The 10000-nt window shown below is 44.1% G+C and overlaps 2 long non-coding RNA genes across 3 annotated transcripts in view; both read left to right on the top strand.

Moving 5' to 3' along the window:
- Positions 1–3948, top strand: part of LOC135095110 (uncharacterized) — a 30124-nt gene extending 26176 nt beyond the window's left edge. For both annotated transcript variants that reach the window (XR_010264053.1, XR_010264052.1), the window contains exons 2-3: positions 294–426; positions 3809–3948. This is a non-coding gene — a long non-coding RNA (uncharacterized LOC135095110). The remainder of the gene's footprint in view (positions 1–293; positions 427–3808) is intronic.
- Positions 3949–4212: 264 nt separating this feature from the next.
- LOC135095113 (uncharacterized) lies at positions 4213–9126 on the top strand. The gene is made up of 2 exons (XR_010264058.1): positions 4213–5346; positions 5431–9126. It is a non-coding gene; the product is annotated as an uncharacterized LOC135095113 (long non-coding RNA).
- The last annotated feature ends 874 nt before the right edge of the window (positions 9127–10000 follow it).

Below are 10000 nucleotides of genomic sequence, written 5' to 3' on the forward strand. Positions count from 1 at the left end.
GTTTAGGAGTTTTTCTATACTTTACTCTATGGTGTGTTAGGTAGTCACTATTTTAACTTAACTTTAAACTGAACTTAAAGAAACATGACAAGGAAATCATCTGGCTTTTGGAAACAGTTTTAGAAGAAAACAAATCCTAACTGGTTAATTGATAGATAGATATTGTTGTATATAGCCTACAAACTTTAAATATGCTAGCAAATCACCCTGACACAAGAAAACTAACGAATCAATTATCTGGCCTTTTCAAAATAGTCTTTAAAAAAAAAAAAAAAACGTTTTTAAAATGCAAGATAAGGTGGACGGGGCCGAAATGAGCACCTGAGCCGAAAGCGCGAGTCGAAATCGGGACCCAAACTCAAGATCAGCTGAGTCCCGGGAGGCGAGAGACCAAGGGAACTACGTCGGCTATTTATCTCTCAGCAGGTGCGTGACAGTGTGTGGGGTGTTGTATGGGTGTGTGGTGGTGTGTGGGGGTGTGAGTTGTGGGGGCTGGCTGGCGTGGGTGTCATGAGGGGAAAAGTGTGTGGGTGAGTGTCGAGCGTGTGTTGTGTTGCTCCTGTTTGCTGTGGTTTGTTATTGTTATATCCATGTATTATGATTTGTTGTTGTTATTTGCATTTATAGTGATTTTGTTATTGCATTTGCATTTGTTACGATCTGCCTTTGTTGTTTGCATATATTGTGATTTGTTATTGTTTGTACTTACGTATTGTGATTTGTTATTGTTATGTTGGTAAATCTTACCAGTAGCGGCTCCTTATTTGTTGTATTGCTGCCCTCCCCCCACCTCCCATCCTGGGACGAGCAAATGTGGGCACCTGGTGGCAAGGGCAGGTGGTAGGGCGGGGAGGCCAGATTATGCCAAATTTGGACATTCATGAAAAGTCTAAGGATGAGATTCCATATTTTGAAAACGGAAATTTCTTGCCAAACCAAACTTTATCTAACCTAACAAGGGGGCTTTGCTCCCTCTAAGGTCATTAATCTAACCTAACCCCCTAACATAGAGCAGCATTTTGTCATTCTGTTAATTATGGAACACACTGAGTTCCTTGACCAATTTTCTGAATATTTAAATTGTTACTAATCTTTCCAACTCTGTAGTATGTGGTGACTTCAGTTATTGGATGGACCTTCCAGAAGGCAAGCCTTCCTTGAGCTTTTAATTCCTGTGAGGCTGTCACAACCAACACACACACACACACACACACACACACACACACACACACACACACACACACACACACACACACACACACACACTTACAGCCGGCCACATTTTTGGCTCAGCACTCCTTACTCAAGGAATTATTCTCCTAAAAATTCATCATTTGTCCTTTAGAGTTTAATTAGTCAGACTGTGCCCTTATGTTTTATTTCATCTTTGTACTGCGGCAGCTGGCAGAACTGTCACATTTAGAAACTGTAGCAATTTGTCAGGTGATCATTTACCTGGTGAACATCAATGCTGGTCTTGCCTCACGATTCAAATCAGTCAGTTGATGAGCTTTGCTTTAGGTGAATGTTGCACTGTGTAAGTAATTTGCCGATTATTGTCCACACGTTGAGGAAAGTGTTGGCGTGAGGTCTGAACATCTTTGGCTTGACTACTGTTTTGATGCTTTACAATAAAAATAGACAGGCTAAACACGAATGCCACGCGCTGGAAAGAGACGCTGCTGGCCGGCAACACACTGTGGCTCAGAAACAAGGTGCCCTGAAAGTTGAGCAGTGTACAAAGTGTCATTACAGTGATGGCAGCAGCTGGTGTGGTGGTGAGTCAGGCTTTGCTCTGTGCTGAACAAGTGGTTGGGAAGCAACAGACCATCGCATTTCACAATTCCTCGTTTTCCTGATGAATTTTTATTTATAAGAAGGATAATGTAATATTTGTGTGAATCACTGTTGCTGTGATACACATTGTACATGAGCACATTCTCAGCTAGACCTTTGTGTTGAATGTGTTGTACAAGTCTTTGTGTTTCTCTGAGTCTGATGTGCATTCAGTGGCTCATTCCCTTCATGAAACTGTACTGCAATAAGTGCACATCACTATGGCAGCTGCTTACTGACACACTCACCACTGAGGCAGCTCTCTGTTGTGTGTGTAATGACCCAGTGACTGACTTTCAAATACTTAATTATCATTACTCTTGAATTTGAGTCCTGGCTTTGATACAGTGACATGCTGTGGCCACTGCTCCACGTGTACCATCCTGTCAGCCCTTCACAGCCCTGCCTTACCTCCACTCCCATTTCTCTGTTCCAAGCCAGCCCTGTTCCATCCACTTCCCCATTACCACTTATCCCTCTACCCATTTCTCCTCTGCCATTCATCCACATATCAAGCCATTCATCCACATATCAAATAATCTTTTTGGCTTAGTAATAGTGCAATGGTCATCAAAATTCAAGCACTGGTGTTACAGTTAAAAAAAATAATGTAGTTTCAAAATGTTACCTAATTGTTTCACTAAATGATTCACTTTCTTCTCCCCTCTAAACTGAAAATACGTTTCCACAGGTTTCATCAATATACTGTTTCCTTCCTCCTCTGCCTTCCCTCTCTTCCTTCTGAACCTTCTGCCTTATTTATTCTTTCCTTCTCTTCCTCTTTCCTGTTTCCATCCTCCTCTTTCTTCAAAACCTGCCTTCTTCATTTATTTTTTCTTCTCTTCCTCTTTCCTGTTTCCATCCTTCCCTCCCCTCTCTCTCTTCTTTCAAAACCTTCCTTCTTCCTTTATTCTTTTCTTCTTTTACACTTGCACTGCTTATCTTCCTTACCTTTCCTCCTTCCTTTATTCCTTTACACCCTTCTATCCATCCCTTCACTTATACAGTTATTCCTTCCTTCCTTTCCCTCCCCTGCTTCCTTCCTTACACACACACACACACACACACACACACACACACACACACACACACACACACACACACACACACACACACACACACACACACACACACACACACACACACTAGGCCAGTATTGTGTGTACATATTTAATAATCCAATACTGTCAGGAGATAGATTTTGTTTTATATTCATGAGGTGCATTGAGGGAAAAGGTGAAGGAAGGAAGGAATGAGAGAGAGGGAGAGGGAAGAGAGATAGATGGAAGGAATGAGGGAGAGAGAAGAGAGAAGAGAATTGGTTTGCAGAAGGAAAAGTACATATTTATATTTTATGAGTGTGTGTATGTATGTATGTATGTATGTTTGTTTGTTTGTTAGTGTGTGTGTGTATGTATGAGAGAGAGGGAGAGGGAAGAGAGATAGATGGAAGGAAGATATGAAGAGTAATTGAAGGTTTGGCTGTATGAAATTTGAATGTGTATATGTGATGAATGTGTATGTTATTATGTATGTATGTGTATATAGAATATTCAAGTAATAGTAGTAATAGTAGTAGTTGTAGTAGTGAGAAAAGTAGTAGTAATTCTTTTGTCTTCACCTGCAGTAGTAGTAGTAGTTGTAGTGGTGGTGGTGGTGGTAGTGGTGGTAACCCTTTCACTGCAATGCAACTGTTCTTTAATCCCTATAAGATTTCAGACAGTATTTTTGTGCCAGACTCTCATAAATATTTATGTACCTTAAAAAGACAAAATGACCTGTGTTCCCTCTTTTCTCTCCTGTGTCTCATTGGCAATGGTCTTCACAGTGCCAGGAAGGCTAGGGAAGGACAACCACACCAGCAGAAGGTATATGTTAATAGTGGGGGAAGCAGCAGTAGTAGTAGTAGTAGTAGTAGTAGTAGTAGTAGTAGTAGTAGTAGTACTTTTGTGGACCCTTTCACTGTTTACAGATCCATCGTGGGGCAGGATCACCCCATGGCCACAAGCACCCCACACTGAGGCAGCACCTGAACCACACCCCAACTAGCCACCACAGCCGCAACACAAACCCAGAAAGAAGCCCTCCCATCATCACCACAGCCCCACAAATCCACAAAGAAACCCTCCCATCACCACCAAAAGCCTTCCCCCCCCAACCACACACCACGACAATGGGCGCCCCCTCTCGCCGACAAGTCCTACAGCTGTACCGCGCCCTCCTCACCTATGGCCGTACCCTGGAGCTGACAGATCCCGACTACTACTATGCCAGAGTCCGCAGGGAGTTTCAGGCACACAAGAACCTCACGTCGGAGAAAGAGAGGCAGTTCTACTTTGAAAAGGGCCTCAGTTTCTTGACTAAGTTGAGGTTGTTGTGATGAGGGTGATGGTGATGAGGGGACTATGGTGAGGGTGTTTCATCGTTTCCTTCTTCGGCTCTTTTAAACTTGTCACTTTTTCATTTCGTCGTCATAACTTGTCACTTTTCACGGTCATTTTCACTCTTTTAACCATCGTCGTCGTTATTGACATCAAAATTTCATCACTTCGTAGTCACCATCATCGCTTATTTTAACTGTCATCTTTGCTCTGTCCTATCATCATCACCCGCACCCACACCTCCCTTCACTTTCTCCTTGTTCTTACTCTCTTTAACCATCATCATCACTCACACATCAAATGATTTCCTCTCACTTCCATCATCTATAACCTTCATCACACACACACACACACACACAACTTAGACAATGCACCTTATTTATCATACTGGTTCCTCTTCTTCCTTCCTTCCTTCTTTCTCTTCCTTCAAAAGACAAACCTCCTTCATCCTTTCCTTCCACTCTCACACTTTCCTTACCTTTCTTCCATTTATTCCTTCACTTGTACTTGTTATCCCTTCCTCCTTTCCTTTCTTTTGTTCCTTCACTCTCAGCTGGTCCTGCCCTGTGTGGGGGGGAGGGGGAAGCAGCTTTGTGGTCTTAAGTTGCTGATAGTGAAGGTCTTGTTAGGGAGTGTAAATAAAAGCTTTTGGTAATAAATTTGTCTAACTGATGGTGGTAGTTTGTGTCAACCCTGTGCTGAGAGAGAGAGAGAGAGAGAGAGAGAGAGAGAGAGAGAGAGATTACTGTTAATCCATTCACTTCTATACAATTTTTTTCAGTTGCAACTTTTTTAGATGTTTTTTGTACTAAACTCTTGAATATTTTTGTATTCTGAGAGAGAGAGAGAGAGAGGGTGTGGCTTTAATCCTTTCACTTCTACAATATTTTATCTTTAACCATCAACTTTTTGTAAACATTTTGCGCTTCTTTGGCTATTTCTTCGAGTGTGAGAGTGGTCGGTGCCACCCACGAGTCAGCTCCAGCTGCTTGTCCCTTGCCTCCCCTCCATACTTGTCACAGATGCACCAGTCACCTCCTGTGTGTTGTGGGTTACCTTGATAGCAGCAGCAGTAGCAGCAGCAGCAGCAGGAGAGGCAGGCAGCAAGGGAAGACTGCTGAGGGCCAAGGTAATATTGAAGTTCTCTTATTAAGTGTTGTTATTCCCTTTAAGTATCCAGAAATGAGTGTGAAGACAAAGTTGTTGTTTTCAGGCAGTGTTCAGTGTGGTGGTGGTGGTGGTGGCAGTGTTCCCCGGCAGCACACAGCCGGCGTCCCCTCTGCTGACCCGCCCCTCATGACCCGGCAAGTCTCTCTCAGGATAAGAAACACATGTTGGGTAAAATTACTAGACTTTACTTGACATTTTGATTATAATACATGGTGTCCCGTGCACACACTTGTGTCACACTGAGGCAGTTTGGAGAAATAAAGAAACACATAACAGTAGGAATTTTGAGGCAGGAATAAGAATTATTGACTCTGTGCAGCACACAACAGTTTGTCTATTTTTAGTCTGTTATCTTCCAAGAATCAGTTTACAAAAGTGCCACAGTCAAACTTTTGGACTCCCGATAGCGGTGCCTCCCCACGTGCTTGGCTTGCTTCCTCCACATGACAGGTTTACACTTGCTCCTAAAAAGTCAACACGAACTTTATTTTTCTCCCTGGTAAGAAATAAGAGTAAATCACACGGCCTCTTCCCTCCCTGCGGCACCCCTCCTTGAGGGACGGCGCCCTGCTGTGCTGGCTGTTGCTGAGGCAGCAGGCAGGCACCGCCAGGACACTAGCGTGTGCCCCAAGGTGCCTTTGCTGAACCCAGCCCCCATGGCACTGCCCTGCATCCCGCCAGCACACAGCAACACCCTCGCTGGCCGTCACACTTCCTACAGTTCTTAAAGAGTCTTATAGTTAAAATACAGCAGTGTTATTTACAGACGGCTGGCACACACCACACTCACATTGGTGGCGGAGGGCTGCGTGACACTGCGGCCAGTGCCAGCAGCAGAAGGCTGGTGGGCAGGAGTCGCAGCATCTCGGCACTCTGGCACCCAACGTTTATACTTGCTGTTTGTGTCGCTCGTCGCAGGGAAGCTGTGAGTGTGAAAGCTGGCAACTGTTTTTTTAATACAGCTCCTGACAGCCACACAGTGACCCAGGACCGACAGCATGACATGACACCTGCTGGTATAAGTGACACGACAACCACACAGAGCAAGTGTAGTATAAACGAATGAATCCTTGGGTGCTTTGAGTCGTATAAGAGTGATGATACAACTCGGAACCCACTCTCCTTCCATCCCTCCCTCTTACACACACACACACACGCACACACACACACAATGGGACTTGTTCAGACTGTATATGCATGTTATTTGGCACATGGGAGTTACCGTGAGGGTTACCATGGGACTGTGGACCGATTCATGTCGTATATAGCTAGGACTGAGGACTGACTTGTGGTGCTTATACCTAAAGGGAGGCCAGGGTGTGCTGATGGCCTGACACACTCCTTCCTTCCCTTTGTTTTATTCCTCTTGTCTTTTGTTTTCCTTCCTTCCCATTTTCTTCCTCTTATTGTCTTGTTTTGTTTCCTTCCTTTTCTTCCTTCCTTCCCTTCATTTTCTTTCTCTTATTGTCTTTTGTTTAGCTTCCTTCCTTCCCTTTGTTTTCTTCCTCTTATTGTCTTGTTTTGCTTTCTTCCTTCCTTCCCTTTGTTCTCTTCTTATTGTCTTGTTTTCCTTTTTCCTTCCTTTCCTTTTTGTTTTCTTCTGCTTGTTGTCTTGTTCTGTTTTCCTTCCTTCCTATTTTCTTCCTCTTATTGTCTTTTGTTTTTGTTCCTTCCTTCCTTTGGTTTACTGAGTGACTAAATAAGTTTCCCTTCCTTCCTCCCTTCCTTCAAACATCTTAATATTACATAGTTGAATTAGTATGTATTTATTATTAATATTTTTACATACATACAGTAGTAGTGTTACTTATTTCCTTACATTACAGGCAACGATACACTAACTGGCCATTCACGCTTCAATTGACTGCCTTAACACAACACACAACTCCCTCTCCTACAGCTGTGTTGACGCGAGTGTGTGTCTAAGTGTGACTGGTGATGTGGTGTGTGTATGCGTGTGTGACTGGCAAGTGTTGCAGTGTGGTCCCCAGTAATGCCCAGTAATGCCCCTCTCTCTCTCTCTAACATCACACTATGTCCACAGACCAACACTAGACTGGGAAGTGGCTGCCATGACCCCATCAGGCCCTTAGGAACACCAGCATGCCAGGGTCCTTCTCCAGGGAAGCAAAGGTACTGCCCCTCTGTGTTGTGTCTGCTGCTTTAGTGAATGCTTGCAACAGAACAGCCAGCCAGCCAGCACACCGCCTCAGTGATGGTAATGCCTGAGCCCCTACTCTGAAACGCTCTGCTCTCTCACCATTATTACTTTCATAGGCCACAGAGATGATTAGCTGGGTTCTCAAGAGAGGTTCTCCTGTTCATGATGCAAAAATCTTGTTGATTTGCCACTAGAATCATAAAAACATCCTGAAAAACTCACGTCACTTCAATTAGAGCATTTTAAAAGGATGTTTCTGCTATTAATAATGTAGAAATCTTGTTAATCGGTCGCTAGAACCATAAAAACACCTCGAGAAATCCGTGTCACTTCAACTAAAGCCTTTGGAAAGTAGTGGAGGTGCGGCATGGAAGTGGTTCAGAGTACAGTCCCTGAGCAGAGCCAGGCACCAGGAGGGCAGTAAGTCAGGATGTCTTTTCTGTTGGCTTCATTACTTATGTTTTCTGAAGGATTACTGGCTGATGGCTCAGTATTTGCTTCTAAGATTTTTTTTTCTTTAAAGATTTGTAACTTTTTTTTTCAGTATCTGACTTTCTTCACTGTCTTTCATGTTCTGGGTGTGTGTAGTGTCAGGTAGGCACATGGTCACCCACACACACACACACACACACACACACACACACACACACACACACACACACACACACACACACACACACACACACACACAGCGTCCTCCCCAGATTGCTTTGTTTACTTGCCACTCATTCAGCAATGCACTTCTCACCATTTCCTCACTCCCCACCAGCCATTGTGTGCCTGTCTCCTTCCTCTCTCAGCTCAACCTTTCTGTGGTCAGTGTGTGTGTCTCCTGTGGGCAACCTTGTGTCTGCACCTTGCTTACAGTACAAATACTCTCATCTCTAACAATAACTCACTTAAGTCAATCTACATCACTTAGTACACTTTAATTATCCTCTTAAACAGTACCTATCAAGTGGCCTAAGTCTTGCACCTTTCTAACTGCTAATAACATGCTATGTACACTCTCACAACACTTGCACAACAACTACAACTCCTGCACTCAGCCAAGGACACACCCACCACACTGCACAATGCACTCTTAAGCTGGCCTCACACTGCCACACTGAGGGCTAGGAGTTCCTCAGGCCTGGCACCATCCTCAGTGTGGTCAACTCTTCCCCAGCCACCCCCTGCCACATGCCCCAGCTTAGACACACAGTTGTGGCATCAAGCTTAGGGTTGCTGCAACAAGCCTTCGCCAGTTGCTCAGAAGTACACAGCTTGGTTCATAGTAACTTCCCTCAAGCTTCTCAACATTTCGTTCCCAGTAATCAAAACTCGTCAACACATTCTGAACATTTCTCAGTTATTCATCACCATTCCCTTGCAGTATCTCATCTGTGACATCATAATCTTCGCTACAAACTTGTCAGTACACTCTTAAACATTCCTGTCAACACCACACACTCCCTCACTACACCAAGGACACACACACACACACACACACACACACACACACACACACACACACACACACACACACACACACACACACACACACACACACACACACACACACACACACACACACACCACAACACCAACAAGCACACACACTCTAGTAACTGACTTGGCAGAATAGAAACATCACCTAACACTAACACACGTCACCACCAAATCTGGCCTAAAAATACACCACTTGAGGGGTTAGAGCGAAGCTAGCAACATTCCCCTTGACTCCAAACACCACCAACACCACCACCACCACTACACACACAGCTAAGCCACTGAACACAATACCAGTCTAGACCACACAATCCCAATGAACAAAACCTTTTCCCTCAATCCTTCTATCCCCACCCTACCCCCCCCAGTCCTGCCCCATGGTGTTCCTCCCCAGTATATATATAAGTACTTCATGTGAGGTACTGCTGCCCACTCTCTCTCCCCTCTTGGCTTACAAATGCAGGATGGATCTGTGACTAAGAGTGGAACACAGCCACATACTTACTTACTGTGTTAATTAAGGGGGGGGAAACAGAAAACGGTAACGATAAATGGCAAACACAAATAAAAGGGAGATGTTATTGTACACATGATAACCTACTCTACTTCTTATCTACACACTATGCACACCAAACAAGGGGAAGAGAGAGATAGAGAGAGACAGTGATGGACTGATAGAACACTTGCATAGGGGAAGAGAGAGAGAGAGAGACAGAGACAGACAGAAAGACAGAATGAAGAGAGTGCATAAAAGAGACGAAGAGAAGAGGAAGAGAGACAGACAGAAACATTGAATTGAGGAAGGAGGGAAAGAGTGAGGGATTGAGAGAAACATGTGATAGAGGACATTAAGAGGAGAAAGGGAGACAGAAAGACAGGCAGAAATTAATAGATGTTGTGATAGGCAGGACTTTGAGAGAGAGAGAGAGAGAGAGAGAGAGAGAGAGAGAGAGAGAGAGAG

Source organism: Scylla paramamosain, chromosome 47 (assembly GCF_035594125.1).
Source record: "Scylla paramamosain isolate STU-SP2022 chromosome 47, ASM3559412v1, whole genome shotgun sequence".
In the NCBI taxonomy this organism is placed as follows: domain Eukaryota; kingdom Metazoa; phylum Arthropoda; class Malacostraca; order Decapoda; family Portunidae; genus Scylla; species Scylla paramamosain.